Source organism: Herpailurus yagouaroundi, unplaced genomic scaffold (assembly GCF_014898765.1).
Source record: "Herpailurus yagouaroundi ecotype Mexico unplaced genomic scaffold, PumYag 164, whole genome shotgun sequence".
In the NCBI taxonomy this organism is placed as follows: domain Eukaryota; kingdom Metazoa; phylum Chordata; class Mammalia; order Carnivora; family Felidae; genus Herpailurus; species Herpailurus yagouaroundi.
In genome coordinates, this window is record NW_024412405.1 from 47,802,068 (window position 1) to 47,829,688 (window position 27,621).

At 37.4% G+C, this 27,621-nt stretch overlaps 1 protein-coding gene across 1 annotated transcript in view; it reads left to right on the top strand.

Annotated features, from left to right (window-relative positions):
- The window catches only part of DIAPH3 (diaphanous related formin 3), a 508,696-nt gene that overhangs the window by 374,993 nt on the left and 106,082 nt on the right, over window positions 1-27,621 (top strand). The gene's annotated exons all lie outside the window — the stretch shown is intronic.

The window sequence follows — 27,621 nt, forward strand, 5'->3', positions numbered from 1 at the left end:
AGGCTGCTGGGAAGTTCTCACGTTTAGATACAGCTATAATAGGAGAAATGTGTAGCTGTACTTATTTGCTATGAGATTGTATATTCATGTTTCATGCTTACATCATTGCCTTGAGGTAGTATATAGAGTTCTTTCAGATCTCAGATGAATTTTTAAAATTATTATCTGAGATTATGTCACACATTTTTGATCAGTGTTGTCCAATGTATCCTTTCAAAAGCAGTATGCTCTCAAAGTAATATTTTACATAGGATTTACCTTATATCAGGATACAATTTGAAATATTGAATCTGTTACCTATTTTACTCTACCATATTTGCCAGTAAAGTCTGAAATACTATGACTAGCATTTTGACAAAATCATTAACACAGATGAGCCTCATGTGTTATTGTGGAAGGATGTACCAGAATCACCAAAAAGGTGGGTTAACTTAGTCTCTGATACTTAGCTGAGATTGACTGCTTTCAAAAGTCCCTGACCAACCTCTGCACACCACCTGCATGGAGCCCTCTTCTTCTCTTCAAGGTGCCAGTTCATGTTGACTCGGTTTTATTTATGTCGGTTCCCTTTCTCTCACTGTCCCATATTACAGGGTTCTGCTTACCTTCCATAGTCATAAGCAAGTTTATCGACTACCATTGTCATTTATACAGAGTGAGATTGTCACCAAAGTATGCCAGAGTTATAAATGGAAAAAATACTTGACAGATTTGCACTGAAGGGTTGTTTTGGGTGCAGATGAGTTAATTTCTGGAAATGTGAATGTGTGACGGAGTATAGAAATCTGTGTCAAATTTCTAGGGTAGCCTAAAAAAATTTGTGAAGTAAAAAAGAAAAAGACGAGAATGTGGGTAATTAATCTTAATAGATGGATAGATGCTTACTGCTCAAGGTAAAATGTATACAGTAGATGTTTAATAAATGAGAGGAAAGGTAATATCTACAGCAAATTTTTAAATAGGTCTTCTGAGTCTTTTCAACAGTATGTGTTTGTTACCGTTTGCCTTTCCCTACACTAACAGTAGAAAAAGGAATTGTAGTAGTATGTCAGAGATATTCACTGTAGGTAATTAAGTAATTCCTAAATTTGGGTTTATGATTTGGAGTCATTGCGACATGGTAAATAATGGCAAAAATTCTGGAGAATAGAGCTATCCTGGGACCCTAGAGACTATTTTGTTTTGTAGATGAATAAGTGGAAACTGAGAGAAGCTGAAAACTTCCCAGGAGTACAGAGCTAGTTAGTGACATAAGTATGACCAAAATGCAACTCTGATTCCCATCACATTTCTTTTTTGATTACATACGGCTACATTGGATTACTTTTTGTTAGTAATAAAATGCATAAAATAAACAATGCAGCCCGTATTGTGAATCATCCAAGACCCACGGCCAACACAATGACCATGGCATGATTATAATGGCATACATATACCCATGCTATGCTTAATTTAAAATAAGTACTTTAGGTATTATGTAGAGGAATATTATTCAAGATAATTTTATGCATTGCCTGGGGAACCTAGTCCTTTTCTTACTATTATGTCAGTAAAGTGTCCAGTCTATAAAGGCTCATCTATAATTACTTATAAATTGTGGTATTTTGGTGCATTGCATAAAAGCAGATGAACCTTGCATTTCTATCTTTATTCAAGTTGACATGTGCTATCTGAAGTTCTAAGACTATTGTGATACTTAAGCGATAGATTATATAGCAAACCAGTGGAAATCGATGTATCACAGAGGTCAAAGTCTCTTCTAATATAAATGCAGTGGATTAAAGTCTTTTTAAAACTTATTTTCTATCAATATTTCTGTTGTGTTTTCCCTTCATATTTCTAACCACATGGGGAAAAATTCAAATGACCAGTTACTCTTTAAGAACTCTGTGTATAAAGAAGTTAGATTTACTTGACTGCATGTTGAAAAGTGTAGATTTTTTTAAGGAAAGTATCATGATTGCAGCAAGGATCATGATTATTTTTAGAAAAAGATATTTCAGAGTATTTTGTAATCTTGCTATTTAAGCATTCCTTTTTGTTTTGAAAATGCTAACCCTACAACTGAACTAAGTGAATGAAATGTAACTCAAACCTATTTTACTTTTTAATCTGCTTTCATATGTACTTAAAACTAATGTCTGATATTTTCTACATGCATATATAGTAATTCATTTTATCTCATAACCTATTTTTAAAGATTTCTAAGATTTTATACAATTATTTTAAACTTGGCTTATATCCTTAGTAAAATAATATCTGTAAAGGTATTAATAATAATAAGTTAATGTCTGCTGAGTTATTTGGCTTGCTAAATACCAAGCACTATGCAGAATTTTTATATGTATCATCCTATTCAATCTTGGCAATAATCATATCGGATAGTCAATATTTTTATCTCCCTTTCGTTGTTGAAAGTAACTAAAGATTAAATAGGTCTAGAAGTTTGTTTATGGTCCTGTGCCAAGTTTTGAACCTGAACCTGTCTGACTTTTGATTCTGACTTCTTAATCTCTCTGCCATGTTGCCCTCCTGAGTACAATTGCTTGAATCAGGATCTGTTCCCCTTCACCCCCTTGAGCTGATGAGCCATGTGTGTACATTTTTTTTCTCTTCTTGACATAAGGTTGACCTATTGAGATTCACCCTCTCAGATATGTCTTAACCTCCAGTGTATCTTGTCTTTTGTTCCCAGATTTAACCTCTAGATAGGACTCATCTTCTGGAATTATGATCACTTTTTCTTTTGATAAACTCTGTATCAAAACATCTGTATTAATTGTAGCCACCTTATACTCTGTTAGAAAGATCATGGAACATTTAGATTGTATAGAGTATAAATTCAGATTGTATAGAGCTTTAGATTATGCATACACATACAGATGTAGATACAGACATCAGGCATCTTATAATTCAGAATTAGAAGATCCTGGTAAAATATCCTCTGGGACCTTGCAGCTAAAATGTTCCAGTGTATATTTTGGCAGAAGATGACCTCATGTATGAATGATCCAGTCCTTGTGCTGTGCTCCAAATTGCTACCAAAAATACTTTGGTTAAAACCATAACTTCTTTTACCTTTTGTGTTGCCTGTGAAAGCTTCAGCAGAAACTAAATGTCCAATATTTTTCCTCACAAAAACTTTATTCATTCATTAATTTAGCAAAACTTGTTTTTTAAAAAATTTTTCTTATGTTTATTTATTTTTGAGAGAGAGGGAGACAGAGTGTGAGCCGGTGAGGGGCAGAGAGAGAAGGAGTCACAGAATCTGAAGCAGGCTCCAGGTTCTGAGCTGTCAGCACAGAGCCCAACAACATGGGGCTCAAACTCATGAACTGTGAGATCATGACCTGAAGTCGGACACTTAACCAACTGAGCCACCCAGGTGCCCCAATTTAGCAAAACTTAAGCATTTGCTAGGCACTTACCATATCTAAGAGTTCATCATGCATTTGGGACAGATGAGTAGCAATTGCTATACATTTGGTTAATGCCAGGATAGAAGTAATACATAATGTTTTGGGAATATCTACAAGTGTGGAAGACCGATCCAGACCTTATGAAGACAATCCAGACTTGACTTCTAGAAGGACCTGAAATCCAGACAGAGTTTTGAGAGATGAGTAGAAATGAGGCCAAAAGCTGGAGGGCAAGGGTGAGCCAAGAAAGAGCAACATTTGTGGACTTTCTCAGGAGGCTCTTCATGAACCCCAGCCTGAACCCTGTAAAACTGTATGCTCTAATAACACCGTGGCTTTCCCATTTTGCGGTAGTCATTTCCTGTAAAATATTCTTATTCAGTGTCTGCCACTCTATGTGTGAGTCCCGTCAGGGTGGGGACAAGACGATCAAAGCTATCTGACTTGTTTACTGCTATAACCTCAGCACTTAGCTGCATTGGTGCCTAACACATGGGTGTTTAGTAAGAGTGTGTTGAATGAACAGACATGTTTATGTTTAGGTTTGAATGGAACGATTAATGTACTGTATTGAGCAGAATCAGGTCGTTGGATGTCACCCAAATAAGTGGGACTTAATATGCTAATTGCTAAAGCTCCAGCTGTGAACACTGTTAACCCCCTCTCATCTCCTCCCTAAAATGTTATCTGTCATCAGGAGATATTTGATCATCAGTGGTCTAGGCTTCAAAAGGTGTTACATCAAATAGGGAGGATGCAGTTCAATCTTGATTGGATTATTCACTCCTTAGAAGTGGAGGGTTGCTTATTAATTAGATTTCTTTCCCTTGCTTAATCAAGCAGAGTTTAACAACAGTAAATAAAACAAAGGAAAGCATCTGCTAATGAGTACAGGGCATTATCTCATTTCTTTACTGAATGCAGTGCATTCCAAATCTGAAGATTTTCTTTGGTCTGTGGAAAATAGTAAGACTTCCTTTTCAGTCAAGATACTCAAAGTATTTATTAGTGCATTTTTATAAAGATTATACCATATTTGGGTGCTCGTGAATCAAACCATCTGGTTGAAAATATAGGACCAGATAGGAAAGAAGTATATGGAGAGTCTGGTGCCAGATCAAGAATTTGGACTGTTGAGGTTTGGGGGCAGGAAAATGACAGGTCCGAGCAATTTTTCTGGAACTGAAGTGAGAAATGTAGGAGAGAGAAAAGAGTCAGAAGTATTTCACAGCCATCTTGATGCCAACACGGATTGGCTGCAAGGGGATGGGGAGAGAATTAAAGAACTTACCAAGGTTTGAGGGAAGAAGCCAGGTCTAGAGCTGTGGGTTAAGAGACCCTCACAGAGAATTGCTTACACTGTGTCAGTTACTGAGTTATCTAAAGGAAAAATCTTTGAATCTAGAGAATGGCAAGTCAAGTGCTACACCTCAGGAATGGACACAGGTGGGTAACGAAGTGAGCAAGAGACAGAAGAAAGATGAAGAAGTCTGGGAGACTGCACGATAGCGGAGCCAACATTATGGAGGTTGAAAGAAGACTTGCAAAGAGTTGATTTCCTCATTTTCTTTCTCCTTTTGTTGCTTGTTTGTTGCTACGACTCCGTGATCTACCACTGTGTGACTAGTATTTTTCAGGATGCATTGCTTCCTACCCTCTTCCAGGACTTGGCCTCTGCACGCTGTGTAGACTCTGTAAGACATTCGTAACAAAGGATTCACAAATGTGAACTATTAAGCCACACCTTGTGGTACATCTGCCTGCAATTTGATTGCATCTTCATTAGAAGGTTCCTTTAGTACAGTGGGATTTTTTTGCCTCAGTTAAATGGATATAGAGTAATCAGAAAGAATTCTATAAACTATATGCAATTAAAACCCCTAATGATAAAACTATTTAACTGTGACAAAATAAGATAAAACATAATCAAAATTTTAGGCAAACAAGTATTACACATTTTTAGTGAACATCCATAACCTAAACAAAATCTTGCTATATTATCTTTACACTAAATCAATTCTTAATAGCCTTAATTTGGATTTGATTATCTATTTTTACTCTTCCACTTATATATGGAGCTTTGAAAGATTTTTATAGAAATAAGATTGTATTGCCGCCAGGCACAGCTGCTCTGCTACTCTAAGATTTGAAGTCAGAATTAAAAGTGAAGCTAGTTAGATATCTTTGAATTAGCATATTTCTCCACACAATAAGGGACACATACAAGACAGGCTTTGTGGTTGATGTATCAAAACTTCACACATAACCACTCCCCCTCCCTAATCTACTCAGTCCTGTGTTCTCTTTATTTCTTGACCTACCTTTCCCCAAACAGCAAGAATTTGTCTTGAGGCAGAATTATGGAGTTAGTAAGGTTTTCAGTAGTGTCTACGAACACTAGCTGCCTTAAGGCTTGTTTGAAAACAGTGAAGACAACACCAAACCACTCCTTGTCTAGAACACCTTATCTATCAAAGTGAATGTTGACAACCAACACTTTTATTTCTTTAAACTGTATCTGAATTTAAAGTAGAAAGAGCAGGGGCGCCTGTGTGGCGCAGTCGGTTAAGTGTCCGACTTCAACCAGGTCACGATCTCACGGTCCGTGAGTTCGAGCCCCGCGTCGGGCTCTGGGCTGATGGCTCAGAGCCTGGAGCCTGTTTCCGATTCTGTGTCTCCCTCTCTCTCTGCCCCTCGCTCGTTCATGCTCTGTCTCTCTCTGTCCCAAAAATAAATAAACATTGAAAAAAAAATTAAAAAAAAAAAAAGTAGAAAGAGCCTAGAGAATAATAAAGTAAAATTATATGATTTGGCTAAATGTCATTGGCTCATTGTCTTGAGAATATTTTTTGTTCTTTTTCCGATGAACTTGTGCCCTACTAACTACCTAAGAAAGAAAGGGAGCTATTATAAAATACTAATTGTTTTTGACACCCTTACACTGGAGCTTTCCAGCAGAATCAAATGCTACCTGGAACTGTCAAAAAAGACTTAAATATTTTTAAGGAGATTTTTCTAGGCCAGGAGTGTAAAACAATTTGGGTGATTTCACATTTTATTCAAATATCAGTCTCTCCTATTTACGATGTACTCAAGCAAAAGGAAGAATGGACTCAGCAGGGCTCCTCCTAGATAAGCATGCCCTGTGGGCAGAAGAGAATGGCCTTTCTAATTTATAGTCAAGGCAGGGACAACCTTCTGGCTTAGTCATTATCGTATACACTCTTAAGCACGAACAGGTTAAAAAATTCTCAAGCTGTGAGGACTTCAAGTTGCTTTAAAAGGACATTTATGCAAGAAATAGCAAATGCCTTTCATTTAATGAGCATTCACAAATGTGTGCTGAAGTCTGGAACTAAATTGAGTGAGAAGGGATAAAGGTCTACTGCTTAAGGAAAGTAATGTCCTTGACTTCCCTGAAATAGTTGTTATGATTAATGTCTTTTGTTCTGTTTGTGTTCCATGGTGGACTATAATTACATGATCTTTCAAAATTTCTGGCCCACTCTAAATTTCTCCCTTTTCTCACGATGAAGGTTCAGAATCTGAGTGTAGAAGGAGCCAGTGGACAGACTTTAGAAGCTCCTTGAACTCTGTCCTTTTGTTTCAGATTTTGTGTTTGGGCATATTTTCTTTTCCAGTGAGAGGATCTCTTGATTTAATCAAATTTCTGCCCACAACCCCCCCCCCAAAAAAAAATTAAAAGATAATTGATTTTGTTGTTTGATTACTGACTTGCGACAATTTTTCTCTATTTACATGTTATATTTTTCCATGTATATCCTTGAAAGGAAACCACTTTTACTGTAATTTTGCCATTTGAGAACTAAAGTTGCATTGACATAATCACAAATGTGAAAAACGTGTCAAGTGGTTGGCAGATCTACAGTTTTAATGACAAAGAAATTGTTTAGGATAAACAGTTAAGACTGAGTGAAATGGTGCGACTGGGAAGCTTCCCCCAGGATACAGGGAGGAGAAAGGTATCATTTGTGCCTGGGACAGTCATTAGTTTTCCTGGGAAGGATAGTTTGCAGCGCTCATCTGAGCTTCACAACTTGGAAGAACAGGCAAGGGAAAGAGGAGCTTGGGAAGGAGCTTGGGAAGGGCTTGAACCAAGCCCCAGGCTTCAGAAAGGCCAGGTAAGGAAAGGATGGGGGAGCAGCTGAACGTGGCCTGGCCTGAGGACACAGGTGCTGTTAACCACCTCAGGAAGAGCAGTTTCTAAAGAATAGAAGAAACTGAAGCCAGATGGCATTGGCTGGAGGAGTAGAGGCTGTTTTTCTAAAAGCCTGGATATAGGGGCGCCTGCATGGCTCAGTCAGTTAAGTGTCCAACTTCGGCTCAGGTCATGATCTCCTGGTTCCTGAGTTCAAGCGCTGCGTTGGGCTCTGTGCTGACAGCTTGGAGCCTGCTTCGAGTTCTGTGTCTCCCTCTCTCTGCCCCTCCCTATCTTGTGCGCTTGCTCTCTCAAAAATAAACATTAAAAGTAATAAAAATAAAAAACTGGATATGAAAGAGGAAAAAGAAGAGACATAGCTAGGAACAGCTGGAACTAGAATGAGTCCTGGTGTTAGTAGGTTATGTTTCTTTGTCTTTTGTGTGTCGTTGACTTTATTATGGTCTTGGTATTGTGAAGGGAAGGAGCTCTGGAGGGGAGGGATGACTATTTAGTGGGGTAGTAGTTAGAGTGAGGCTCCTGGGGGATGGCATGGAGAAAACAACTGTGGAGTACCTGGACAGTAGAAAGGAAGGATGTACAGAGAGAAGTGGTTACAAATACTGAGTAAGGAGGAATCTGGAGGTCATACCTGATGACATCTGTTTTCTCTGAGAACTAAGATATAGGGTCTCCAACAGAAAGCGAGTCTCTGGGTAGAAAGAGAGGCAAGGGTGCTAAAGGACCCACGGCAAATGTCCTTGGATGGACTGTGAAAGGTAACTGCTTGGGGAGACGAGATGGTATTTGCATCTGAAAAGGGAGACTATGACTTGTGCAATGATACCAGTCTATAAAGTCTGAGGGGGAAGAAAGGTGGCCAAGGTGCTTCCCAGGCCATGGGACAAAGGACAGTTTCCCTATAACCTAAAGGTTCTAAAAGTTCATCTCCAAATGTAACCATGGTGCTCAGTGTGGCAGAAGGCAGGCTGAGAGGGCTTCAGAGCACCCTTCAAGAGGAGTCATCCCATTTTGTAGAGGATAAGATATTTCCTACTTTCAAATGGGATGGAAATTATTTAGGAAAGCCGCGGAAACTGTGTTGGAACATGATGTGTGCTCCAGCATCGTTGGGGCGCTGTGTCACGTATGAAAAAGTCATCTAACAGGGACAGTGGGGACCCTCGTGTGGCGGGTCTCCTTCCTGGCATGTGTCAACTGTATTACATGTCTCAGATCCTTTCCTATGAAAAGAGCTCTTGGTGCTAACCTTATTATTGCTAAGGTCCCATAGATTTATTTTTATATTTGTCCTCATTAAAGGTCAGTCTGGAGTGGCCGGATCCAGAAACCACTTTTCAAGACTGTTGTCAGTGTTAAAAATGAATGTTTTGCAAAGTGCCTGCCAGGCACATAGTAGTTACCTACAAAAAGAGCAGTGGTTCTTATTCACTGACCATTTGTGAAAGCATAAAACCAGTCAGATTTTTGAATTCTGTTTATAGAAGCCTTAAATGATCTAGCCGGTCTGACCTTGAAAGACAGCATGGGGTCAGGCTTGGGATTTAGAGACCGACTTCTTGGTTTGACTTGCTAACAGGGTGACTATAGCAGATTATTTAACCTTTGAATTTCCTCTTCCTCAGTGGTAAAACAGAAATGGCATGTTTCATAGACTACCGGGAAGATTAAATAAAAGTGTGTGAAAGTACCACAGTGCTTAGAATCGAGTAGACATTTAATAAGTTCAATACGTTTGTTCCTCCTCATTCTTTCCCCTTCTCCACCCGCCTTCTGTGGTGCATTTGTCACTAGAAAGTTATTATAAATTCTTAAGCCAAATGACAGCAGTAAGCAGAATGGGTTTACTAATTAGATTGAAATTAACTTTCTTTCTGTGAATAGTTCCTATATTGCACTTAAAGTGCATTAATTGGTATGAACTAGTTAGAAGGAGAAAAAGAAGAAAAATGAAAGGGCTGGGAACCTTTAATTTTAAAATAGAAAAGATGATTTAACCTCCTTTTCTCCTTGGGATTCACTGCAAAGACACTGAGGGAAGGAGTAGTAAAAGCCAATCTCAACTCCTCTGAAATAAAGGCATCTTTAACTGGAAACAACATATAAAGACAGAATAGAGAAGTAAAAGGTGCAGAAAGAAAAAACTGGAATCCAGGTGTTCTCATTTCTAAGACCGCCATGACAAACTACCATAAAGTCGGGACCTTAAAGCAACAGGAAATTATTCTGTCACAATTCTGGAGACTCACAGTCTGAAGGTGCTGGCAAAGGTTGGTTCTTTGTAGAGGTTCTGAGGGAGAATCTGTCTTCTGTCTCCTTCCATGCTTCTGGTGGTGGCTGACATGCCTTGGTGTTCCTTGACTTACAGCTGAGTCACTTGAATCTCTGTCTCCATCTTCGCATGGCCTTCTCCCTGTTGCCTTCTTCACGTGGCCTTCTTATGAAAACATTCGTCATTTGGTGAGAGCCACACTAATCAAGTTTGAGCTCATCTTAACTTGATTACATCTGCAAAGACTCAATTTCCAAATAAGGTCACATTCACAGGTACCAGTTATTAGGACTCCCAACATAAATTTAGGATGACACAATTCAGCTCACAACAGGTGACCCTAATGAGTCCTCACGGTTCCACACGAGTGGTTCAGGAACCACTGATGGGAAGAATAAGGCATAGAGCTGAAAATTCAGGCATCGTGAAGGAGCAGTTCAACCTCCGATGAGGCACAGTAGCTCCAAATCCAGACTTGTCACCACTGTGCTGTACTTACCTCTCACCCTTTCCTACATCCCTCCAGGAGATGAGAAGTATGCTGTTTGAAAAAAAAAGTATGCTGCTAGATGCTCTAGAATTAGAATACAAGCCAGTTGAGGTACTCCACTGAAAATAGGGATTGTATGAACACTGGGGAAGGTCTTCGGGAGAAACGAATGGCAAAATCCTCTTCTGGCCCCTTCCTACCACTTAGTCTTTACTACATAGGAGCCAAGCTTATACTCCAAGTATGTGTCAGATTATTCATCTGGAGATAATGAACAGTCCAGAGAAAAGGCCTTCAGGTATTAGCATTTGGGCTCCCTTCTCTCAAAAAAATGCTAGATTACTGCAAGAACATCCCATGGAGGAGCTCACTAGTTAATAAACGCACTCAAAATTTTTGTTCTTAAACACTAATTTGAGCCAAGGATTCATCAGCTGACATTTGAGGAAATCATTCAACATGAAAAAAGAAGGAAAAAACAAACCCAAAGGACTCTTAGTAAACAGAGAAAATGTAGGGAATAACACCATATTTAATGTAACACCATAATAATATATATATATCATCCTCTTTTTTTCTTCATTGAAATATAAAAGATGTATGTAAAAAAAACCTAAAAGTATCTTTCGATATGAAAAACATGCTAGCAGAAAGAAAGTAGTATATATTTGGAAAAGCATAAACAGTTCTGGTGAAGCTCAGGAGTAAATTGTAGGACTTACAGATAATCTGATCTGTTTGGCTATGTGTGCAACCGTATTTAGTGTATATAATTGTATTTGTATAATTGTATATATTTATACAATTAGATATAATTGTGTTAAAAAGCTCCGGAGACAAGTATGGGACAAGTGGTAGGTGCTAAGAAAAAAAGTACAGGCAATTTTAACGGGTGGGGCGGGGGAAGGATATATAATCATAGTACACTACTTGAATTTGACATAGCCTTGTGTGCAATTTTACAGTCTAACAATATAAACACTATGATAGCCAGACTCCCTAGATGACCCAAATGATTATTGCCTCCTGGTGTTCATATCCTTATGTAACGCACAGCACTCTCATACACATTTTCCAGGGTTAGTAACCTACCGAATACAGAACTGATGGTATGTCACATCTGAGATTTGGTTATGAAAGATCCATGGCTTCCATCTTAGGTGCTCTGTTTTGCTTCCCTCTCTCAGTTCTGGGGGAAGCCATGTTGAGAGCAGCCCTTTTGAAACAACCTGTGAGGAAGTTAAGCTTTGGTCTGTCGTAATAGGAAATCAGTAACTATAGTCAAAAATTGGCTAATCAAGAGATAGCAGGGGAGGGAACACCTGGGTGGCTCAGTTGGTTAAGCATCTGACTCTTGGTATCAGCCCAGATCATGATTTTAAGTTTGTGACATTGAGCTCAGCAGTTTCTGACAGCACAGAGCCTACTTGGGATTCACTCCCTCCCTCTCTCTTTGCCCCTCCCCCACTCATGCTTCCTTGCTTGCTCTCTCTCAAAATAAATAAACGTTTGTTTTTTGTTTTTTTTTTTTTAAAGAGAAATAGCAGGGGGAATATGTATAAGGCAGAGTCAGAGACAAGGAACTGCTATTTCACTGGAAGCATTTTGCATTTCTTTGTAAAGTAACCATGAACCTTAAAGAAAATTAAAATTAGGAATATTAAAGGTCATAACGGGCAACAGGCAGGCAATCGAGATAGGACGACATCTCCAAGAGTAACTTAGTTTGTCCCCATTAAAATATAGACAGAAGCCAAATCTCTTCTTTTATTCATTAGTTATCTAATATCCTTTTCTTCTAAAAAAAAAGAAAAAAGAAAAAAAAGCTGATTGCACTTGTATTTTTCATTTTTCCTTTTCCTTTTTCCTCTTCCAGTGCTAAGAACCTAAAGGGGACTTCTGTCTGTCCTAGTGCTCAGCTTTTCATTTTTATGCCGTCCGGAAATGAAAAGCCTCTTTAAAGTGCATTCCTAAAGAGTGATAGGGCATGATTAAGAGTCAATAGTGTAGTGTCTCTAGCTCAAGATAATGAATGTGCCTCTCCATAGAAAACAGACATTCTCCCCACCTTTTCGTGTGTGTTCTGTAGATAACATAGGCCAGCGATTTTGCAGCACCAATCTGAATCTTCTTTTCCTTGTAATTCTTAATGTGAGCAAAAATAGTGATGGAAATGAGTAATAGAGAAAATCAAGTGCCACTCTAGTTTGTTTCTTAGAGCAAAAGTAGCCTTCCAGTGATGCATTAAGAACTTGATGACTAATCTGTTCCCACTGAATCCATAGAAAGCAAGAGACTAGGATGAAACCAGCATCTTGAAACAGTAGTGTGGTTATAGTCATTGGATCTTTGTAAATAAGTGTCTTGATACATTACCCGAACCTTAGGAAGACCAAGGAGCTAGCTAATATAACTAGAACTGTTGGTGCTTTGGAGGCAAATGGTGGAATGACTGCCTGTTATGTAGTCTAGGTAAAGAGATAAATATTAAATATTTTTTTTTTACTTTAAAAGGGCCTATAAATTTATTGAAGAAAGAATTGACATGCATTAAGAAAGCTGCATGTCCCATTGATTTCCAAGTAAATTAGAAATTATTAGCGTTAGCCATGATCTACATTATTGTGATGTGACAGCATTTGGCTTAAACAGTTTCACTATTTATTACCACTGATATTAGAATAAATGATAATGATCATTAAGTGCTATGTACATCATCATTTAACTAATCATGCTTGCAATCTCCTTCTATTAGTCAAACCTCCTTTGGTTAATTAGTCAGAAGAGCTGTCTAATCCCGATTTCTAGAGCAATAATGAAATAAGGGAATATTGAAATTGAGTAAAAAAAAGCATCACCATTTACCTCATATATCAATTTTATTTACCTTCACCTAGTCCTTTATAACAGCCTCAAGGTTAAAAGATTCTGCCTTTTCTTTTTTATTTGAAATATGATGATTAGCCCTGTTATATGTGTATACTTTTCCCATTAAAACACTAATGCAGCAGGAAAGTGCTAATATGCTATGCAAATAAAAACAAAATCTTCATTTACCAACATATCTATATTTGAAGATGGACCAATAAGTACTGTTTAGATTTAGCATTAAAAATGTTAATAACATCTTGTAGATTAGTCCTGACAGGCCAATAACTCAGTTTGTAGAACTTCAATGCTACAAATATAAGACACAACTAAGAAACTTTTATCACCAGTCCTTTTATTACTTCTTATTAATACAGTTAGCCTGAGGAGTTCTTAAGCTGATGTTTGATAAACCATGCACTAGGTTTTATTTAATTCAAAGTGTATTTTATCACTGGGTTTAAAAAAAAAAAAGTGTATTTTCATATCTTTTCCTTGGTATTCCCCATGGCCCAAAGGAGGAGAAAAAAAGAGAAAAGGATCTTTTAAAATTCATTGTGATGTCATCAGGCAACTGCTTAGATAATGCTGATGATGCTCCGTGTTTGAATGTGCAGACACCAGTAAACAAAGGGCCCAGTGCATGCAGAGGTGCCCGGGACAGTCACACAGAGCAGGGGAAAGTGTTGCCCAAAGCTCCTGGGGTCTATGCTACCCTGGCCACCTGTGGCGGTAGCTTCACCTCCAGTAAGTCTCAGGTTTTTATCACTTCTTAAACATCGTTTGCCACTTGCTTAAACATCATTTGCCACAGCAACATCACTTGCTGGAAACTGGAAGCAGCCCATTACCCTCTGTTCTGTTAACCTCTTCCGTCACTGATCCCTTTAGCTCTGTCATTGAAACATAAAGAGACCTGATCTGCCCAGGGTGAGAAATAAATACATTCCGTCATGATACAAGGTAAGGAAAGTTAGTAACTCTAGATACTATGTTGCAGAAATTTTTCCTGATATTTCCTGGAAATTAACCCCATGCCTCCTACATATTTGTTGTTGTAAAGTCAGCCAAAGGGAGGGTTTTGAGAGTCGTTTTTTAAATTGCTGTTTGGTAATGAGTTCTTGTATCCTGCTGGTATACTCTCCTTCTGTGCCCCTGCCCATGCCTGTCTGTTCTAAAAAGTGTCATTTCTTTTTTCTCATTTTAGACGCGTATGGTTCGTCTCATCTTCCTTTTCTCAACAGATCTCCAACCCTGTCTAGAATTTCTTTGTATTTTTTCACTAAGATCTTCTTTACCTGTTAGTAAACTAGCCTCTTTCTACAAATGCCAAACACTAACTCTAGTGTGAAAATCAGGAATAAAAGACTGTAAATGTACAGATTCATGCCTCAGCAAAACCCTCTCTGTTTTACTTAAGTACTTGGTATAGTCCGGAGCTGGGAGGTTTTGTTTTGTTTTGTTTTTCTTAAACTTTCCATATACTCTTTTGCTTCTTCCTTCATTTTAAATGTAAACTTTATATTGAAGAATAACATAAAGGTAAGAAAGTATACAGTTCCTAAGCATGTGGCTTGATGAACGCTCATAAAGCGAACAAATCTATATAACCAACACACAGATCAACAAATGATACTGTTAGGAAGGTATGAGCCCTTTCCCGCTCCTCCAGTCCATAACCTCGCATCACACACATACCCTGTGACTGCATAGATTCGTCTTAACTTTGTTCTTTTTTTTAAACAGGTTCATACGCTTTGTATCCACGTTGTGTGCATTTGTAATTTTTCATTCTTATTATTTAGTACTCCACTGTGAATATACGGTATTTTCCCCTTTGTTGTTAGATATTTATGTTGTTTCTGGATTTGGCCTAGTACAAGTAGTCCTGCTACAAACATTCTTTTTTTTTTTTTAAAGCTCTCAGTTTTTCCCCATTGAGGATGATGTTAGCTATGGGCTTTTCTTTTTTTTTTTTTTTTTAACATTTATTTATTTTTTGAGACACAGAGAGACAGAGCATGAACGGGGAGGACCAGAGAGAGAGGGAGACACAGCATCTGAAGCAGGCTCCAGGCTCTGAGCTGTCAGCACAGAGCCTGATGCGGGGCTCGAACTCACGGACCATGAGATCGTGACCTGAGCAAAGTCGGATGTTCAACCGACTGAGCCACCCAGGCGCCCCAACAAACATTCTTATACAAGTGTTTGGACTCTCTCAGATGTATACCTAGGAGTGTAATTGCTCTTTCATTGGGTATACATATATTCAGCTTTAGGAGATATTGCACAACAATCTTCCAAAATGATTGTACCAGTTTATACTTCCATCAGCAATGCCTGAGAGTTTCATTTCAACAACTCTGGTAGGGTATCTCATCGTAGTTTTGGTTTGCATTTTCCTCATGAGTAACTTGAGCACCTTTTCATATGCTTATTGGATTCTTGGATATCTTGCTATGTGAAGTGCCTGTTCAAGAGTTTTTGTTTTTGTTTTGTTTTGTTTCGCCTCTTTTTCTATTGGCTCAGAGATGTCTTTCATATTACAAATAGATTTTGACACAACTTAGAATTCCATCCTAAAACTGATGTCCTACTGGCCTATTATAGGAAAGATTGTGTCATTTTATAGTTTTATAAATTGTATAGATCCCTCAGATCTCCCACTAAGAAGCCTTAGAATGACAGGTCTGGTCAGCATTATCCATTGAAAGAGTAAGCATGTTGTAAACTGCTGGCAGCTTATCCTCTTCTGTTAACTTCCTTTGGTGCACCTGTCTTTGTTGTCATGTGATAGCAATCCAGGCCCTTCTAGTGTCTCTGAACTGCTGACACTCCAAGAACGTTCTTCTAGAAAAGCTGACCAGGCATCTCAACTCTTCAGTCGATGTACGCTCCATCATATCTCAATATTTATTACTAACCAGGAAATACTGTGTGCATGTGGTGAACTATTGCCATAAAATCTTGTCCTCGACTGGTAGCTCACAAACATGTGTGTCTCCAAGTCACAAACTTAAAACACATGTAGGTTTAATTTATGATAAAATTTGAGTGGATTCTTTATAGACTAATTTTACTTTTTTTTGTTTAAGTTTTTTTTTTTTTTGAGAGAGGGGGGAGAGAGAGAGAGAGAGAGAGAGAGAGAGAGAGAGAGAGAGAATCCCAAGCAGGCTCTGTGCTATCAGTGTGGAGCCCAACATGGGGCTCAATCCCTCAAACAGTGAGATCATGACCTGAGCCAAAACCAAGAGTCAGATGCCTGACCAACAAAGCCACCCAGACACCCCTATAGACTACTTTTATATACGTAGTCTATCACCAAAGAAAAAATCCTTCATATTTACTCCCAAACACATTGATTCTACTGTTCATGAGTTTGGTTTAAAATTAAGGGAATGAATGTTTAAGTTTCCCTAGGAAAGTACTCTTTATTTTTCTCGAAACAGTATATGCTGTATTCCAAGGCCAAATTTGCAACGTATTAATTAAGATAGTTTTAAATTGAAAAAGAGTTCATATGAAGTAGAAACTGTTCTTTTTAAATGTTGACTCTATTCTATGGAAGTGGGAAAAGATAGGTGGTTTGCGAAGTATGTGTTCTAAAGTCTGTCACTTAACCATGTTTCTTCCTCAGTAAAATGTGGTATTAGACTGACTAGTTATTATTCTTTTACAATTTACACCTCCCACTCATTTTCTTTAGACTGGTTATTTGTATTTGATTAACAGTTATGTCAGAATCTATATATCAGTATCTAGGCCATATTGATTACTACATTTGAGCCAATTAAGCTTCCATCTGGGATCAAATATAAATATACTCACTAAGAATAAGTATTGAGTTCATTTAGAAACTAATTTATTTGGGTATTTTTAAGGAATTATCTATCAACAGTAGAATATTTTAAAAATAGAGAAGAGTATGAAGGAGAAAATAAAATCTACCCATAACCTGACTCCTCACATACACATTATTAGCATTTTTGGCATCACTCTTACTAATTTTTAATGAACATGTACTTTTTTAGTTCAAACATGTTGTGCATAACTTGTGTTAGGAGTTTTTTCCATATAATGTGAATTCCTCTTTGAATAATTTTTAATGGTCGTGTAATATCCCCATAGTAAGTCTGGGCCATACATTATTTAACCAGCTTTCTTAGGGTTTGACCTTTTCATGGCGCTTAAATTCTCATCATTATAATAAATAGCACTATTTCTTTAGGATAAGTTAACAGGAACAATTTTAAGGCTTTTCATACATATTGCCATACTGACCTGTGTAGAGTGGAGGTATTGTATTAAATGATACTCGTCCCAGCAGCCTATGACTATGTCCATTTCTCAACCTTTCAAAAGCTCTAGATGTGTTTCAATTTTTTTTTTTATAATTAGACAACATGGTATCTCATTTTTTTACATTTTTAATTAGCAGTGAAATTGTATATTTTTCTATCTTTTAATAAAGCTGACAAAATGGTGGGGAACAGGAGATAAGAAAGAGAGGACAGGGGGTAAGAAACTTCCTGGGTATTTCTTAGCGAGCTATCATCCCTTAAGGAAAAATCATAAACTTTAATATTGTTATCTCCTAGGAGTAATTATTATTACTGTTTATCTGTGATGATTTTTCAATGCTGCCAGTCCAGGTATAGGTTTTATTTATACATTTTGGCCATTAATGCTAAAATATACCACTAATACTTGATTTATTAGAGTAATGAGGTGGGGATGGGGGATGGAAATCAGAGACCTAAATCCCAGAAGCACCTAACTGGTTAAGGAAGGGGTAGCTGGAATCTCACTAGGACTGGTATTTCTTTCCCAGGGGTTTTGGGTCATTAGGCAGCAGCTTAAGAAATGTGTAAGGACATCTGTGACTCACCTTTGTCCACGTGATGCCAGCAGAGCCAATTGAAAAGAAACTGACCCAATTAATTCATTAACTTTTCTTCCGGACTATTTTAACACCAATTTTAACACACTTCCCCCCCCCCCCCCCAACACACACACTAAATTTACCACATGCCTCCATTTAATAAAACATATTTCAAAAAAGGTATTTGTGTATTATGATGACTGCTAAAACGTGATTCTTTAAATTTATAATTGATATATTGTATTTGCTCCTAGGAAGAGTTTGAGATGACTTACAAAAGAAGGCATATAACATCCTGTAATTTTAGGGAAAACAGATACTATAAGAAAACAGAAGAAAGTTGGTTCCTTAGCTTAGAGCCGTGGTTCTCATCTTTGGCGGGTATCAGAATCACCCAGGGGGCTTATCACAGCACAGTGTGGCTGGGTCAAACCCAGAGTTAGTGATTCAGTAGGTTTGTGGTGGGCATGAGAATTTGCGTAGCTCATCAATTCCCAGAGACTGCTCATTCAAGAGTTGCACATTGAGAACCACAGATCTAGATTAGAATCTGGAATAGAATCTCTGGAATCATTATCATTGATATCAGTTGGGTTTTTTTTAATAGTTTGCAAACCATATATCCCACTATCTGATCATACATAATGATAGATATGTTATTAGTTTTATAGGGCTCTTCATATGGATATAAAAGCTATGATTGGTTATATATTCTGGTGGTTCTGAAACATGGCCACATTAGAAACACCTAGAGAGTTTTTGATATGTATTTATTTATTTTGGGGACAGCACAAGTCGGGGAGGGGTAGAGAGAGGGGGACAGAGGATCTGAAACAGGCTCTGCGGTGACAGGCTGATAGCAGCAAGCCTGATGTGGAGCTGGAACTCATGAACCTCAAGATCATGACCTGAGCTGAAGTCAGATGCTCAACTGACTGAGCCACCCAGGTGCCCCAATAGTTTTTAAATAACAGCAACCTGGAGCCTTATCTCCATGTATTCTGATTTCGTTGATCAAGGATAAGGCCCAAGCACTATATTTTTTAAATTCCCCTTGTGATTCCATGGGCAGCCAGAATTAGAAGCCACTGATGGAGAGAAAAACAGCCTATATTGCCAACAGAAAGTCAGCTTGTTTCTTTGTGGCTTGGGTTTTTGTTGTTTTTCTCCATCAGTGTGCATAGCCACTCATTCCCATTTTTTGTCTGTGTGGTATGTTTTTGGTTTTGTTCTTCTTTTATTTGAACTTCATCTGGTTTCTATTGAACCATTTCTCTAATCTATCAAGGTCATTTTAAATTCTACTTCTTTCTTCTAGAGTGTTTAACCCCTGCCCACCTAAGTATCATCTGCAAGTTTAATGAGATTTTCAATTTCCTAATTAAGACTGTGCTCATTAAGTTTTAATATTTTATAGTTTTATTGCAAATTATTTCTACCATGTGGGTGATGCTACCTTGACTTTGCCCCGGCCATGCACATTTTCTTCATTATCAGTGAACATTTATTTAGTGCTTTAGAAGTTGTGTGTTATTGAATCAAGTGCTAGGACTTCTAAATAGTTGAAAATAAGTGCTGAATCTGGTTCCATGGTAGTTCTCTACAGAGAATATTCTCTACAGAGAATATGTATACAACATGACCTGCATGAGCAACACAGAACATATAAGAATATACGTACAAAAATGGAACATTGAAAATACAGTTCATAGGTCAGATGAATGTACTGAGCCTATGACTGTGTAAAAGTTAAGAGTTCCAGCTGCTACTTCTTAGTTGTGTAACCTTAAGCAAGTTACTTGTTCTTTGTGCCTAGGTTTTGTTACCCATAAAATGGGATCTTGTTAATTCCTGCCTTGGTTTGTCGCAAGGATTTAAATCAAGTAATACTTGGAAAATCCTAACAGAGCCTAACATATAACAACAGTTCAAACAAATAGTAATGATTTAGAGTCTTAGTTGAAAATTGACAGAAGAAGGTATTTTAGGTTTGGTTTGACAAGACTGGTGACGTCAAGTGACGTAAGGATGATTGGTTTGGTATCTGCCTTCTTCATTGACAAATGTGACTGATCTGGAACCTTTGGTTTTTTTTTTTACAAGTTGAGGCATGTTTTTCTGTATGTAAACAGTTTATATTTTCATTCTCCATGTGCTATGTTTATTATTGGAAAGTGTGCTTTTCTAGGTAATTATAGCTACTCAGTGGCAGAGCCAAGATTCAAACTCAGGACTTCTGTCTACAAGTTGGTAATTGCTAACTGGTAGAAAAAGAGGGAATAGATTGCCCCCAACAGAAGGGGTGAGTGGAATGGAAACCTATCTTAGAAAAATAAGGTTCCAAAAAGAATAAAATAGCCAGTATTTGACCACTTGCTATGTGTCAGACATTGTTGACTGCATTATTTACATTGTCTCAAGCAGAGACTTAGAAAGGTTAAGTAACTTGCTCCAAATCGTAAAGCTGATAAATGACAGAGCCAGGAATTAAACCCGGTTCTGTGACAGCAAATTCCATCTCTAAATTACTTCAATAAATTGCCTATCTTTGGATGGAATCAGGAAATTACTTTTTCTGGAGCAGAAGATGCACTCAAAAATATCAGAGTTAGACTGCAGAAAGATAAGGTGGAAAAAGGAGTTGTGTTTAACTTTCTAACTATTTTGTGACAGAGTAAATGGAGAAAATGAGCTAAGGGATTTTTCTCCTGAGTTTAGCATGTGTTTAAATGAGCCAAAGAGCTAAAAAGTAAAAATGTCCCAGAAAAAGAAGGCTGAAAATGGACCAGATGAGGGTTTATAGATTAGAAAGGGGAGGGAGTAAATTAGAAAGATAGGTAATTTATATACTTTATCTTCCTTTCTCTATTGATTTACTTAAAATAAGTAAACATCAAGGGTGATCTCTTTTGAGGCCATAAAAGCTAACACTTTTTCAGTGAAATACACGTTTTTATAGCACTTTACAGTTTTCAGAGTGCTTTCACATGCATTACTTTGTTTAATCTTAACATATTGGTGAGCACTTTTACAATTTTGCTTCTATTATCCTAAAATATCCATAAGTACAAGAAATGTGTCTATACCAAATTGAAAAGAAGCCACAACTGTACCGGAGTTTCTTTGCACATATATTTTTAATGCATTTATATCATTATAAGTGACAAGTTTAGTTATGATCAAAATTTAAATTTAGCCATTATTTGGAAAATACTGGCCATTAAGCAGTGTCATGAAAGATCTTTGCTTTTCTTCCCTCTCATTTTACACCTTCTTTTTCTATCACAAAAATCTCAATACTGCCACTATTCAAACATGTTCAAAATGAAGTAATTTTCCCTGTGTAACACAGTTTTGAGTCCCAAAATATCAGTTTGATAAAAACTATTTTTCAGGCTTGTATTACTATAGCATTTGGAGTCATAAAAAAGCAAAACAAAACTTTGTACTGTACTGCATTTTATCTGAAGTTTGATTATTTTCAAAAACTTTTTTTTCATAAATTAGAATTATATAAATAGATACCTAGTGATTCATGAAAGAGACCTCCAATGATGAATTGCCTGGAAAGTTTTCCAATCTTTGACCTTTGTCATTAGATTACATTAAAATCAGACTGAGTCAAGTGTGCCTGTTTACAAAGACAGTTTTTAAAGAGCTGTAAAGTGGGATTATTTCTGCCAGTCAGTAAAATTCTTACCTCTCATTTAGTAGCTACTTACTAATAAAGTGGTTACAATTTAAAGTAATAGTTTATGAAATGAAAATACATGTCTATAGAAGTTACTAAGGAATACAGTTTCTGTTCAGACTGTTTATATGTACCTTTCCAAGTGTTTTGCTCCGAAACCAGTGGTAAGTGGTCAGCAAAGAGTTCAATCCTCTCTCTCCACTCACCCATACCCCTGGATAATTCTTTAAGAAATTTGATCAAATTGATCAAGTGTCATTATGCTCATCATATCTACTTCCAGTTTTCTTTTCACATAGATTTTCCCATTATAGAATCTGTATTTACTATTATTCTGAAAAGGCTGCCGCTTTAAAATTACTACATTATTAGTACTTGTAGTGTAATGCTGACAATATCCTTGAAGAGAATCCTAGAGGGTAGACTTGGTTTTGAATTCCAGCTGTGCTGCTTAGATGCTGGCAGTTACTGAATCTCCCTGCACCTTGGTTTCATCACGTGTCAATGGGCAGAAATCATATCTACTTTATAGCGTATCTGTGAAAACTAAATGCATCTAGCTATGCCAAGTACTATGCCTTCAGTAAGTGTAAACTATTACTACTGAGGATAACATTTGGCCCCAGGCTGACAAAGATGTTGGCTGGGAAAAGGACTCTACTCTGGAAATATTTGAGTTTTAGAAATTTTAGAAAAGAAGGAAAAGGAGATCATCATCTCCCAAATTGTTCCAGCTAGCCCCATTGCCCTGTTGTTGTCTGTTGTTACCTAATCTCCCTCTTCTTGGCTCATTAAGAAATGCTCCCAGCTCAGATCCACAGAATGGTTTATATGACGAAAAATGGCAGTGATCCAATTACGTAGCATGACTGCAGAGGGGTTTAATGGTAGCCAAGGTAGCTTATTTTTGTCATTTAGATTAATTTCTCCATTTTACTTATATTATCACCAGGCAAACTTCAAGATATTTTCAGTTTTCTGCTTTGAAAGTTTATTTCAAAAGCAGTATGATATTCTCCAGTTTGATTTAAACAATTCAGAAGACCTACAAGATTATAGTTCCTGATAAAAATTGCTTCGATATCATTGCTCCTTCCTTCATACAATTACAGACATCTAGAGTTTGGTTGAATATCCCAGTGTAAGCATGTGCATGTTAATTTTTCACAGGTTGTTTACCTTTGTATCATAGCAACCAATTGAGGCAAGAAAAAACAAAAAAAAATGGGCTTGTAAATCACACTGTTGTACAATAAAAGTAGGGGCTGCTTCTTAAGGTTGGTAATAGGAAAATCAAGTTAAGAAGAATCTAATTTAATCATTCTGATTATTTTACTGGATTTTAAAAGAATGGATCAATAACGGTATTTTGTTTCAGGCTATTAACAGCCAGAACCTTTGCTCACAAAATTAAGAAATCAGTTCTTGTTAATTAAACTTAAATATGATGGCAGGGATCTTTGTGCCGTGAAGCGAGAGCTTGATCTCTGGCTATTTTGTTCTGTTCTTGGTATAATGCAGTACACTGTTCCCAGCCAAAGCCCTGTGTTGTCTGGGCAACTCCCGTTGCCATAGCAATGAAATTCTTTTGCGGGAGCAGGGTGGATGCTAATTGTAGCCATTTGTTGTTCCTTCTGTCGATCCCTTAACTAGCACAGTTGTAGAGCAGCCAGAGACTCTGGGTGAACAGCACTGAGTGCCCCCAAAAGCATCGCTGCTGAAGGCAACCGGCTGCTCTGCTTAAAAAATCATTTGAGCAGCCAACAGTGCTGACAGTGCCACTATGTGGGCAGAAGCACAGCTTGACTCGGGCCCTGACAACTGTTGATCTGGGACTTAGAGGGAAAGAGAAGACTGTTTAAAACCTGTTGAGAAGGTACTGATGACATGGAGATTAATTTGACACCAGTCCCTCAGAGGTAGGTGCCAGGCATATCATAACAACTGTGTATCCAGGCTAAACTCAGTACTGGAATGCCCAGAGGCTGTAGGAGACATATCAATGGCTCTTCGTTTATTTCCATCTGAAACTACATCACTGTGGCCTAAGGTAAAAATACTCATTTAGTTGAAAGCAACCAATTGTAATTCACATAGGTATTAGAGTCAGTTAGTATTGGTAACTCTCTTCTCAAATGCCAGAAAGGAGTTGAAACTGAAAATCAACTCCATGTGAGTGAGAACAGGTACCCTTTGAAAAATAGAAGACAAAGTGACAGTCTACCAATTGCGTGGCTTGAGAAAATGTTCTTAAACCTGGTATGTAGTAATTCATTGTAAAACCTCATTGCTATACATCCTTGCGGGGGAAATTATTATAATGGTAAGAAAATATGTTAGGTACTATTATATTATTACATCTTCCTTTAAAAGTATATTGACTCGTAAAAATGGTCAAGTTCATGAGATTTTTAAAACCAGCTACTGTGTAAACATAGTAATAAACATCAAGGTACTTTTTTAAAGTATGAATTTAGTGTGTGTGTCCCTTAATTGAAAAGACTGAAGAAGGTGCATCTGGCTGAAATGTCCTTAAACGTTAGAGGAACTAATATACACTTGTTGGATTGAGCTGTTCCTTGCTGTAGGTGTATGTTTGTATTGAGATAGTCAAAATTGGTATAAAAGTGGCCCAATCATAACTACAGATTCCTTTTTACTGGAGAGCAGGGAAAGAAGGCCTTCCAATTCAATATCATTTTTTCTTTTCCTTGAAAGAACTCCATGTATTTTTACTGTTTTTATCACTTGTCCTGCTCTTTCCAGAGAGACAGCCACTAGAGTATCATTCAGTGCCCTGGAGAAATTAGTTTCTGATGATAGTGATCATGAGTCATTTGTGTGCTTCAAACACTAAACGAGTTAGTCCCATTTCATTGATTAAAAGAGATACCCAATCCATAAATTCCAAGGAGAAGTCTTGAAATTGTTGAAATTTTGTAAGATCCATTTGTTTCTTTTTGTCCTAATTTTTAATTAAGACAAAGTATCTATAAACTATGTAGCAAATATTATTTTTTGTGTATTGTATATGTCTTGTTTGTGAATTTTATATGCAGGACATCTTGGATATTCCTTAATAAGCCCTATGGAATATATATGTCTGTATGTATGTGTATATATATGTGTATATATATGTATATATGTATATACATATATTTTTTAATGTTTATTTTTGAGAGACAGAGTGTGAGCAGGGGAGGGGCAGAGAGAGGGGGAGACACAGAATCAAAGCAGGCTCCAGGTTCTGAGCTGTCAGCACAGAGCCCGACGTGGGGCTCAAACTCACAGACTGTAAGATAATGACCTGAGCCCCAGACGCTTAACTGACTGAGCCACCCAGATGCCCCTCGAATATATTTTTAATAATTTATTTTTATTAAATTGTCAACTTTAAAATATTTGGCTATATTCCCTAAACACTATATTCCCAGCATAATAAATAAGGAAAAAGCTCTAGAAGGTAAGAAATACTCTTAATTCCTCAGCCAAAAGAGATCAAATTACTGTCAAATTTATCACCAGTCATGGCTTCCAGCCCCCTCAAATGATTAGGTCTCCCATACGGTTCTGAGAACAAACGAAGTCCGAAATATCCTTACAATGAGGCTGCACATTCATTTTTCCTTGGCAGGGAGAATTTGTGTTAACACAAAACTTAGCAGTAGACTGGATGATAACTGGCAGGATAAATTTCCATCATGATCAGGGCATAGTAGCCCTCTGGAGAAATGAGAGTAGACAGTCTATCTTCACTCTGCCAAAGTTCTTTTCCTTAATGGCCAAAGAGATGAAAGGGCTCAAACCTGAATATGGGGTGAGCCGTGCTCTAATGTCAAGGAGTGTCCTGAAAGCATATAATATTAACATTAAACCTCATCAGGAAGGCCAGCCCTTTGTGGTACCTAGGGCCCCCCTCCCCAACTTTCTTCCAGGGGCAGAATCCTTACCATTGCTGACTGTGTTCTATATCCTTCCAGTATAAAAAGGCACTGCCCAGTTTGTCTTACTGGATGGTTTGTAGACCTTTGCTTTTAGTGAAGCAACATGCCTACCATCTGGCTATCTAAGGTCATCTGGGCCAAAACAAACCAAAGCCTCTCCAAACAATCTCTAGTGGAAGGTGGCAGTCCATAGGTTTTTAGAATCAGATCACTTGATTGAAGTGGGACTTACCTGAGGACTGTGACCTGGGAAGGAAGAATTGAATATGAGGAAAAGGAATTCAGGGGTCAAACCGGCTCTCCTACCCTCAGTCTGGTGTGGATGGCAAGATAATCACTTTCTGAAATGAGAAGAATACAATTGTATATCATTGAAATGTGCATCCACAGTAGGACATAACTCAAGAGATCCAAGAGGAGATGCTGCGTGTGTGCTCATGAAGTTAGATGGCCCTCTCTTTTAGCTTGAGATTCGTTCTGAGACAGACCCCAGACAGGACCTGATGTGGCTTAAAAGAATCACTCCACTGGGAAGATGAGACAATGAGTGACCTGAACTTTAAAATTCTATTTGAACTCCCATTCAGACTGCTTATTCCTTGTCCCTCCTTTTAAAGAAAGGAAGATTGAAGGAGCTGTGTCCCTCTAGGTGGATGAACCATTCTAGCAATGCATAGATGGAAGCAGGCTGATTTTAAAATCTCACTGCAAAATCTCTACCTCGTGTGGATGTGTCTTAGAAGACTCAATCCCTCTTGATCTTTGCCACAGTCAAGCTTTCCCAAGACATTATCTAGAAATCCCTCCCTAAGTACACATGCCTCAAAGACAGTCCTGACAGAATAATGGTGGTGATTTTTTCCTCACATTTTGGTAATTGGTAATGTGGGTCACCTTGGCAACCTGTTAGGTATTTTTTAGTAATTTTGTGTTTTACAGTTTGGTTCACTTTTACAGTTATTTTCCCAAGTATTTTCAGCCAATTGTGTTTTATATACAGTTTAGCAATATTATCTGATTTTTTTTTTTTCGCATCTCAGTATGATTGGATAACTTTTGGGTGATGATAGTTCAAGTTTTTTTTTTTAATTTTTAAAACTTAGATTCATGTTTCCGTTTGTCAGTCATTGCATGAAATAAGTAGTCAAGCTAGGAACTAGCACTACTTAAAGTATAAGTTATACATAACAAGAAAAACTATATCAGTGGCTCCAAACCTTGCCTTGTGTCATAATCAGTGGGCAACTTCTTTCAGAAATCGTTTTATGTGCCTCATTAGAGACCTGCTGAATCAGAATTTCTGGGGCTAGGGAGTTTTTAAACAAATTTCTCAAAAGATTATTGTATGGACCTGAGATGTCCCTGGTTGGAAAAAGAGCATTTTGGAAACAATGATCCAGAGTAATATTTCTCATGTTTTAATATCAGGTTTCAATATGAAAACAAGGCTTAATACCTTGGTGTCAATTCCAGGGATATTTAAACCTAACTAGCTTGTAGTTTTATTTTTGGTGCTTTTTTTGGTGTTTGTTTCCCTCTAAAGGGAAAATATTTCATGGATTTGAATATAAAAGATATCCACAGTAAGATGTATTAAATCGATAATGTATTAGTGACTAAAAATAAATTTGGAGTAAAAGTAATATAGAGCATGGACAGAATTGCTGTTAAATAAAATAAATTTGTTAAATTTTTTAACCCTAGAGTGTAAAAAAAAAAATTATTACATGAACTAGTTAGTGCTTGAAAAGATTTGTTTTCAATTCATATCCTTACAAACTATTTACTTAGAGCCTGAAACATAGTTTCCACATTAGTGAAAAGTACCAAACAAGCAGAGCCAACATAATTGGCTGAAATTTCATTAGAAAATTT